Source organism: Sciurus vulgaris (assembly GCF_902686455.1).
Source record: "Sciurus vulgaris genome assembly, chromosome: 9".
Taxonomy (NCBI): domain Eukaryota; kingdom Metazoa; phylum Chordata; class Mammalia; order Rodentia; family Sciuridae; genus Sciurus; species Sciurus vulgaris.
The window spans coordinates 72,929,409-72,940,705 of NC_136469.1; the positions used below are offsets into that span (position 1 = coordinate 72,929,409).

An 11,297-nucleotide genomic window follows, 5' to 3' on the forward strand; every position below is an offset into this window, starting at 1 on the left:
ATATTTGAGATAGTTTGTGATGATAAAATATGCAATCTAACAAACATTTTTGATCACACTGGTCCCAAGGCCTCAATCTCATCAAAATCTTTCACTCTAAAAAGGTATACTAGGGCAAGAAAAGAAAGATTTCTGTAAATTCCGAAAACACGCTTTTTATACCTGGCTGATTTCATTACAATACACCTGTTAGGAGGGGGAACAGAAAGGGAGAGGGAAGAAAAGGGCATGTGACGATGCTGAGTTCCTCATGACAAGTCAGACTCTGAAGAGCAACCCACTGAATACCATCCTCACATAGGAGATGAGGGAATAAAGACTAGAGGAGAACAGATTCATTTACTGCTGAGAAGACCAGTATTCAAGCCATCTGATTCCAGAGCAGGTGCGCCTTGCACAATAACAAGCATCCTACAGAAAGATACCAATAATAGGAGAAGGTCCTGAATATGAAAATGTCCTTAAGGATTCACGTCATAAAATATGGTTGATTTTTAAGAAATTGTGATGTAGGACAAAGCTCATTTTCCAGGATGTTCTCATCATTAGTGATTCCCTGCTCATCCATTGCTGCTGTACACAAATGTGCATTGTGTAATGGTAAAGAACACAGGAGGCGCCAAGCCAGTTCACTTTTGTTTAACTTAGCTTGACTGTGTGTGATCTTTTGTACCCCTGTCTTTTCAATAAAATTGATTAGAATAATAATAACTACCTCAGAGAGTTTTGTGAATATTATATAAGTTTAAAATAAGGGACAGTATTAGGGTAAATGGACAATTTTGAATACTCAGTGCACATTAAAAATATTGTCAGTTGTGGTGGTGCCCACCTATAATCTCAGTACTCAGGAGACTGACACAAGAGGATTGCAAGTTCCAGGTCAGCCTCAGCAACTTAGCAAGACTCTCAACAACTTAGAGAGACCCTGTCTCAAAATAAAAATTAGAAACAACTGTGGATGTAGCTCAGTGGTGAGGCATCCTTGGGTTCAATCCCTGGCATCAAAAAAATCTATGAGTATAATCTAATATATAATATTTCATAGTATAGTATAATCATATAGTATATGATATTATGTAATATTAAATGATATACAACATCAGATATTATCATGACATATTACTTGTGATTATATGAAATATATTATAATAATTATATAATATTTAATTGAATATACATTATTTGTGATTATATATTATGTAAAATATGAAATAATATATATAATTTTATATAGCATAAAATAACTATATATAATTCATATGTATATATTGTTTGATTAAATCAGTATATTATATAATTATATATTATTGTAATAATATATAATAATTAAAATTATTATATTTAATTATTCTATATATTAATATTTATATTTAATTATATTATATAATATACATTAATTAATTATTTACATGATTATAGTTAATTATTATAAATAATTAAAATAATATGATCATATGATATATTGTGTAATCATAATATATTGTTTTATAATATTAAATTATACTATGTTATATATAGTATCATGTATGTGTACTCTGTATTATATTTTATATTGTATATACATTTTCAGAATTGCCAGATTTAACAAATACAATTACAGGATATCCAGTTAAATTTGAATTTATATATGTATTTGCATATATGTGTTTTATATATACACATATACACACACATATATATACATATAACAAATAAAATACAGAATGTAGTTAAATTTGAATGTCTAGTATAGTACACATATATGTACTATATATATATATTATTGTGTATGTTAAACTTCTTGAGAATGCGAATGAAAATGGTATTGTTGCTATGTTGGAGAATTCTTTGTTCTTACACCAAATGCTGAAGTATTTAGGGGTGAAGCTTCATCTATAACCTCTTCTTTGATGTTCTGGCAAAGAAATGTACATACAAACCACACACAGAGAGGCACAGAGAAAAAAGAGCACAAAAGTGGCCAAGTGTTAACTACTGGTTGGTCTAAGTGAGAGGTGTAATAATTATGCTTATGTACTAACTAGTCTTCCAACTCCTCTGAATGCCCGATATTTTCAAAATAAAGTTAGAGGCGATGAATAAGTGATGCATGTGACACATTACCACTGATAGCTATCAAACTAAAATCACTCTGAGAACAAGGGTTTTTATTTTCCCGAATTTCAATGTCTAAACACTGTCTGCATTCTATCAATGTCCTTACATCTTATACTGCCTAAATAAAAAGAGGAATGAATTATTGCTCTTTTTACTTCTTTCAACTATTAATTTTCTTTATTAACCCATTTGAAATTTGCTTTCGGGCTTATGTTAAAGGTGTAAATTGCTGTTAAGCCTTCATACATCAGCCCTTTTGTGTGTGTGTGTGAGCCTGTCTGTGTGTCCATGTGTTTAAAAATTTACCCCTACACCTCCTATCCCAGATAATATCAAATAGTGCAGGATTAAGTTGCCAGAAAAAAACAAGATATCCAAAGTTGAATATTAGATAGTGAATGGTTTATTTAGTTTAAGTATATCCCAAATATTTCAGAGGCCAAATATCATAGGACATACTCATACTAAAGATTATTCATTGTTTATCTGTTTGTTGTTCAAATTTAGCTAGACATCCTGTATTTATATTTGTTAAATCTGGCAACTCTAAAAAAGTCATTCATTCACCTAATGTCTATGGCTGCCCCTGCCCACAAGCATGGTGAAATTTTAGTCATGCCAATTTATTCAAATATTTATAGTTCCTCCCAGTTTTAAAGCATATTGGAAACAGGCTTTCATCTAGTCGAATTGTCCCTTATTTGTTTAACCTTTATGAATTCTGAATCCCTCATTTTTCTTCTTAATTAAAACACATTGAACGAATGCATTTTTATTTGTGATAAAACTTGTAGAATATACACATAGATCACATAAAAATACATGAGAATGATATTTGAAGTTAACATACAGGGTTAGGTAGTGTGATTAAGAACAACACATTTGTTGAATACAGTGTCATTAACCTCGAATCTCTTCTTAGAAGCCCTTCTCGTACAAAATATGTTTAGGCAGTTAGCAATAGTGCAAACAGGTTACAAACATTATTTATAGGGCTACATCCTCAAACATTCCATCTAATTCATGTCATGGATTGCTGTACTGCTTGATAAATGGCTTTGGTTTACAACCACCTTTCAGTAACATCAAAGAAAAGCAACAAGAAACCCATTCCTCACAGAAGCAATTACAGAAGATCACTTTGGAATTATATACCATTCCACATTGTAAGAGGCAAATTTGTCATATAGCACCGTCCTGAGTTGAATTTTGAAAAATGGCAGCCAGATGCAACACTAGAATGGAAGAATTCATGCAAGGCTGGGCCCTCACTGATGGTAATAGTAATTCTGATTCGTAGCCACCATAGCCCTGACCCTTGTAGTAGCTGTACTCATCCTCATAGGCTCTGTAGTTGTCCCCGCGAGGCTCGCCATTCTCATTGTCGTACACTTCATATCCATTGTCATATTCATTGGTGCCTGTTTGCTCATACTCCCCCTCGTATTCAACAGTGGTGGTTCTTCCAAATGGTGGGGACGTGGTCCCGTAGACCTCCAGTGGTGGGGTTGAAGGATCAAACCTACCATTTAGAGGTGTTGTCTTGGAGCCACCATTGTTCCGCCGTCTGGTTACTGTGGTTCCTCTGACATTGGCTCCAGTAACACTTTCTTCTCCACCTTCTTCCCCGTTGTCTCCCCCATTGCTGCCGTTGCCATTTTCTACCTCTGTGCTGTTGGTGCTGGTCCCATTTATGCCCTGCTCATTTTCATCCACTTCTGCTTCGTTTTCTTCATTTTCATTTTCTTCCTCTTCCTCTTCTTCTTCATCACTTTCCTCCTTCTTTGTAGCTTTGTTTCCTATATCCCCAGCCTAAAAGGAAAGGTTTGAAAAATCTAAATCTAGGTGTAAACATTTTAAAGGTAAGGCCATGGCTTCATCCAACACAGTATTTTGTTCTAACTGCCTTGTTATAGATGACATTTTGAATTGAGGCCAACTTAACTTGAAAAAGAATTAGAGGGGGTTTTAAAAATTCAGAATAAATAACTTTGTGATGGTTTGATAGAGAAAAATGTTCCTAATAGGCCTTCTCTTCCTACAGGAGATTCTTCCTATAGTTTCGTGACTCACTTTCTCTGCCTTGGAATCCCCTCCTCTGAAATGCAATGCACCTCTCAGGACTTTTATCCATTTTTTGCTTATCCTTAGTCTGTCTTTATAATGCAAAAGGATGATGTAATAACACAGGCAGAGAATTTGCTTGGGGGAAGGTCTTTCCTTATTTGTAAACAAGAAAATTTTATTTGTCCTCTCTTCCTCAATGAGCGAACAAAGATAGTATAAATATTGTGTGTGTAGTATTGGCTAACTGCAGCAAAAACATGAAAGCAGACTTAACAATTTGGAAGACTTGTTACCTTCTTGGGAAGCTGGATGGCAGCTAAGCCCACATTCACTATTCCAGGTGTAACCTCTTCTCCATAGCCAGGTGTTGCAGTAGAAAGTGTGGTGTTCTCAGCCTCAGATTCTTCATCCTCATTTCCATTAGAATCTTCATTATTTTCTTCTTCATTGGAGGTCTCCTAGTGAAAATATCCATAGTTATTAAAATTATGGTAGCTAGAAGATAACTCAAGGTTTGTTGGAACTGTGAACCTCTATTTGGAAACACTTCCTGTCCCTGTTAGCTCACCACTCTGCTTCTCCATATGCCATTTGAACTTCCCATTTCCAAGAACAGAACTAGAAATTATTTCATCCTATTCACAACATTATGATGTGTTTTAGATATTTCTGCTTTATAGTTTATCAATTAAAATATTTGTGTCTCAGGTATGTGATACACGATAACTTTTGCTACAAAAATTTTTAAATTAAGAACTTGAGATCCACAAAGGACACCTAATGTTTCTCTGTCCTCAACCACCAGCACAACAAATGAAGAATCACTGCTAACATGTGTGCAATCTAACTGGGAAGTCTAGTTATAAAGGCAATTTTACAATCACTGTACAGCAAGTAGCTAAAGTTAAATGGATAACATTAGCTCGGTTCTTACTAAGATTGCTCATGGAACTCCAGGCAAAATTTTGTGGGAGTAAGTAGGTGGTATTTTCCTGGTACTGTCTTGGCATTCCTGTAAAGTCTCCCTTCAAGCTATTAGTGTAATTATGGTACAGGGAATGTTCCTTAAAAAACTAAAACCAAACTAATGATTTGTCCCTTTTCAAGTTCCCACACCATTTTGTCTTCAAGATAGCTGGCACTTACACATGATCCATTTTTGACAGTCATTGTCTATTCATAAAAGCCACCTAAGAATCCCTGAATTTAGAAGGTACCCAAACTCCTGGACAACTATAATTGACTATCCAGGAAAGTGCATCCTAATTTCTATGTTTCCTTAGTGTCAGTTATAAATATGATGCCACAATTTCCAAGGCATGTAGATGAATTTTAGCCATGGGCTATACTAATTCACAGAACTATACAGGAAGATATTTGTTCATCTTAAGCATTTTTGTTTCCATAAGAACATGAATTTTGTCACTAGGAGAAAAACATGAAATTCCATTAAAAGGAGCAATCCTATTCTGTAGATTATGACAGGCAAATGAGTCACAACACCACTCTAAAGGAATTGTCTTTGACATATCACACGCCTAGGAAACTGAATTTCTAAAGTTTATTCCTTAAAACAAGCATTGACCTGAGTTTAAAATTATTTACTTGTCTTGAACCATCATACTTTATCCACCTGAATGTAAATACTAATTTGTTTCTTTTTAACAGACTTTATACTTTCCACTTAAAATGGAAACATTTTGTGTGCATGTGTGTGTATTTGTACCACTTACAGGTAGCTTTAACCCCAAACTGCAATAGTGTTTAAACAGGTTATTTTAGTTGGTGCTAATCAAATACATTCCACATGTCCAAATTAGAAGATGTGGGCCATAGGTAAAGTAGCAATGCCTATTTGCTGAGTCCAGATTACAGTAGACTAGTTTCTTATTTGTTTTTTGTGTTGCCTGATATTTTGTGAAAACTTTGAAAAGTTTCTTACCTCCTCTTCTTCCTCCTCTTCGGAACTATCGCCATCTCCATTTTCTTCAGAAGAGTCACTACTGCCCTAAAATTTATAGATATATATACATATATTACAGATATATATGTATACATATGTATTCACAGCAATTAAAATTTTCTGCTGATTGAAATAAAATAAAACACACATAAATAGTTACTTAAACCCCTTAGTATTACCAGCCTGATTGATACAATTGCTTAGAACAGGTCTCATGTGATTGCAAGAATGGACATTGGGCTATAAATGAAATAAGACTAAAAGATGTATTATAAAAGGCTAAAAACAAAGAGGTATTTATAATGATCAATATGTGGAATAAAAAAAAGATGTGGAATACCCCATTTCAACCCCAAACATTGACAATATGTCAAAATATATTGTATATAAAACTGTAATTACAAATCACCGAATTGCTTAATTCTGAAACAATGAAGCAATTATTGGGCCTAATTTTTAAAAATTTTATAAAGAAGGAGTCAAAAGCCCCCCAAATCTTAAACTTCCTCCAATCAGTTCAAGGAAGATCTTGAACTAAGATCGTATTGGGGTTTTTTTGTTATTTGTTTGTTTGTTGCAAAACATAAATGAAATAATTAAGCTTTTATAAAATGGAAGTTGTTATTAAATAATTCTCTTAGATGATGAGCTCTCTTGGTGAATTTAAATTATAATTTGATTTTAAAAATTAAATCTACTTATTTAGTATCTTTCAATCTAATTAAAGCTAATTTTTAATTTTTTTAAATAAAGTTATATATGGGCGGTAAAGGATAAGAGAAAAATTTACTCATTTACTCATGAGACTTACAGAGTATCATCCCTCTGATGAGCTTAGCATTAAATGAAGTTAATTAAACCAAGAATTTTGTATATAAAACTACAAGTTAATGAACTTCACTTCAGTGTGTATATGTGTGCTAGGGACTGACGCAGGGACCTTATCCAATTGCTCTAACACTAAGACACATCCCAAGACCAAACTTGACTATCTTTTGAGAGGAAATCTAAATCTAAATATTTTTATCAGAACCTTCAAAACAGTGGAGAAGATTTTTCACCTTTCTACCAAAGATAACCCCAACTGAATTTTTCTCCTTTTCTATAGCCACCTCTAATGGCACCAGGTATCATAAGAATATCTGGTTTCAGATTCTGTCATTTTCTGCTCTGAAAATTTTAGTTTTGATTCTGATGACTCAGTTAAATGCCCTGCATTTAGAGTGTGACTACAGAAGGATCTCTAGCCTCTGGTTAGAAATCAGATGACAGAAAACACTCATGTCCTTGTCCCACTTAGAGCTGTTCCTGCTCACCTTTTCCTTCAGATGGTCATTCATCCATCCAAAGAAAGGGAATGCTTGTCCCTCTGAGCCAAGAATAACTCCAGGTGAACAAGAGAATAATTAGGCCTACCCTTTCACTGCCATGACCTTAAAGGTTGTTCCTTTCCCTTCCCAGGCAGTGAATACAGTTTATTATTATATTTAAACTATTTCTATTTAGCTAAATTAAATGTAGAGGACAGTATATTTACACAATAAGAGCTATTTTTCTCAGTGGGGGTGTTTCAGCCATTTTACAGGCTTCCTTGCCTCTAGCTTTCTCCCTACCTCAACCACTTCACTCTTCAATTTGTGTCTGCAGGGAGAAAATTTTAAAAACCAAATGGAGTGCCTTGATGTTTTGACATTGTTTTTTCCTTTCTCTCATTTATTCCTTATTACTAATTTGTTACTAGATCCTACAAATTCTTTCAGAAATCTTTCATGTATTTATATGGATATGTGAAGGTTATATAGGTATATGAAAGATGTCTTTAATGAAAGAATTCATAAAATCCACAATACTTTCATCTTAGCTGAATCTGATAAAAAGAATTGAATTTCTTGTCATCTAAAAGTTCACACATTAATCAAATACCATTTGAATCATAAAAAAATGTTGTTTTTCAATTAAAGCAGCTTAGGATAGGAAGCTTATTTATACTTATGTGAATATAGCCTAGCAGGTAGGTAAGGTATAATACACTGCTGATGGTTTTGCAATCTAAATGATCTATTTCATGTAAATCAGTATTTTAGACATGACTGCATATCAACACATATTTATTTGAATAAAACAGAATTCCAAAGTCAATACAGTACATTCTAAGTTAACAATTTTGTTACAGTAGAGGAACCAGACCTATCTGCATACATAATTTTTGAAAAATTTACCTGTTAAGATCTATGGATTTGGGGTCTGTCAAGAAAGAAAACTGTAATTTTCTCCAGTATCATTTCACTATGGACCTTTTAATTGGACCACACATCTATATCTATAAAATATCCACTTGGGAATGCATATATTTAACTATCAGATATTTCAGAAAAGTTGAGGAACTAATCAGAAACTTAAATTTATTGATTTTATTTAGTTTTCAGAAAGAGAATAAACTTCCAAATAGGCACTGTTTGTTTCTGGGCCTGAGGTGAACCAAAGAATGGAATACAATTCTGAAAACCCAACTCTTGTATCATTCATGTTCATATTTCTGTGGCCACACAGATTCCACATAATTATGATGGTGCTAGAAATACTTTAAGATTATCATTTCCTATCATTGTATGAGTTGGAGATGGGTTAGCCCAACATATGGTGAGATGCAATGCCAAGCCACTGTGCTGACCCATCGTTTTAGCATTCTAACTGCTTTTAGTGTCCCAGGAGTCCTGGGTTACATGGCACAAAATTGTTGCTCTGAACCCAAACTGTGTGCAGTAATAAAAATAGTGCAATTGTGGTTTGTTGCATATTTAAAATCAACGCCACACCCACCAGTTTTCAAAGGCCTTTTCACAGGTAACCCAACAAAAATGGAAACACTTGTTTTTAGTTTTACTTATTTTTCCTTTTTGTTTACAAATTTTAGGGGCATTTTGTTTTTCTCACAAGCTTTTTAGTGCACGTCATGAATTTTTCTCTTTCCTCTGCAGTTCTTGGGCAAACACCTCCATAGTAATTATGCTCCAAAGTATGGCATATGACTCTGGTCACCTACACAGGTTAATGATTCAGAAAATCTGCAGCAATTACCAGTGATTATCAAGGAGTTTTTTTTAAGGTCTTTTCTGTTCATCAAGTCAAGTTTTCCCCTACCAATTAGAGAACTCATTTATGAGATATAAAGTTTTATTACAGTGTTGAATCAACTGTAATATGACAATCCGAGAACTTACCACTGGCTTAATGGATTGATAAAATTGTCCATTTTTGTCAGCGAGTTAGACAAAACACCTGAAATCAATGTGCCACCATATTTGTTTTTATTGTACTAATCTGAACTGGGCCCCATCTCAAATCAGCACATTCTGACTCCCTCTCCTTTGCACTATTAACTTTTGCCCTTTCAGTTCCTTCTCTGTGTCCTTGTGCACTTTCTGTTCTGTCTTTTACAGGGATGTGAATTCGAACAGATATGGTCATATCCTGTTCCAGTGGCCGATTTGTATGTGACCTATGTGGCATACCACAGCTCTGTAACCACCAGATTATTTTCCACAGAGTAATGAATTGCAGGAGTCACATATATACACTGAACAATTTCTGTTTCACAAGACCCTATTTAATTTTCATTTTTGCATGGTATCTTATAAATTCCCTTTTATTTGTATTTTCATTATTTGTTGATATAAGATATGCACAAAGATAAGCTATCTCTTCATCGTGGACCAAAATATTTCTACAGTGCCAGTCATAGCTAGAACTGGCCATGGATCTCCTGGAAACCCAGAGCAGTGTTTTGAAGGTGACTGAGAAAGATACCACATCCTAGTGATTTCAAATTTGGGCTTTTATTAAAATCAGCTGAGGAAATGATATGCCCCATTTGTTTACAATGAATCGAAATGCACTCTGTAAAAAATATAAATAAATAAATAAATTTTTTAAAAATCACCTGAGGAACTTGTTACAAATAAAAATCCTGGACCCCATTCATGACCTTAACCCCAAATGTTATTCCAACCACTCACCAAAGCAGCGTTTTGAAGATCAGCATCAGACCATCTCCATCAGAATCACCTCTGTGCTAAAATACAGTTTGCTTTCTTTAATTGGTATTGGGAATTGAAACTCAGGGGCACTTAGTCCCAGCCCCACCCTTTTAATATATTTTTTTCATTTTTTTTATTTTGAGACAGGGTCTCACTAATTTGCTCAGGGCCTCTAAGTTGCTGAGGCTGGTTTTGAACTTCGAATCCTCCTGCCTCAGCTTCTCAAGTCACTGGGATTATAGGCATGCACCACCGCGCCTAGCAACAGCTTGCTTTCTTCAAGCAACATACCTGGTATGCTTTCCAGAAGCTATCCAGCTTATCACTTTAAGTAAGAATTGTTTAAATTAAATTTTTTTAATTCTGCTACCAATCCATTAACCTACTTATAATCCATTAACCTACTTATATCTACTTATAATTCAAATATAGTAACAGCTAGACTGCTAAATGGGATATATATCCTACACTATGACTTGCAGCTCTTTTTGTCCTTAGTGTTCAAAATCTAAATTATATGTGCTCTTCAAGATTTCCGTGCAGAGGGCTGGGGATGTAGCTCAGTGTTAGGGTGCTTGCCTAGCATGTGTGAGATCCTGAGTTTGATTCCCAGTACAAAAGAAAAAAATTACCTGCAGAAACTTTGAGTCCACTCATTACTTTTATTCATCTGGGCTGACTTGAGGTTATATTGGACTTTTGTTCTTTCTTTTCTGATTTCCTCATTAAGATTTTTCTAATCCTTTACTTCCAGGCCTTCTATTTCTGCTCCCAATTCCCTTTTCATGTCTTCCAACCAAATCTATCTATTTCCTCTTTTTTATTTCCTTTGACCCATCTAATACTATATATTAACATCTATGACTCGAAGAATTAGTATCTTGCTAGCAGAGTTTATTGTTCACAGGAAGTTGTTCTTGAAAGACAGGCTTCTGTGAGAACATCATAGTGTCATTGAAACTTGTCATCTTGAGCTTCTGCATAGACCAAAGCTGATTCTAAAGCCTGAGTGAGGGGATGATATTATGCTTGTTATAGGCTGTAGCAATAGTGTGTTGAGTGAATTCCTATAGCTAGTCTTCGCTCCTTCCAACTCTCTTAACCCTACATTACCCACTGCCACTTCTCTA

At 34.3% G+C, this 11,297-nt stretch overlaps 1 pseudogene across 1 annotated transcript; it reads right to left on the reverse strand.

Moving 5' to 3' along the window:
• Positions 1-3,368: 3,368 nt before the first annotated feature.
• Positions 3,369-7,470, reverse strand: LOC306669266 (integrin-binding sialoprotein-like; annotated as a pseudogene). Its single transcript, XR_013766750.1, has 4 exons — positions 7,447-7,470; positions 6,110-6,175; positions 4,461-4,625; positions 3,369-3,912 (listed from the first exon to the last, which is right to left on the reverse strand). The product of XR_013766750.1 is annotated as an integrin-binding sialoprotein-like (transcript).
• Between the last annotated feature and the right edge of the window lie 3,827 nt (positions 7,471-11,297).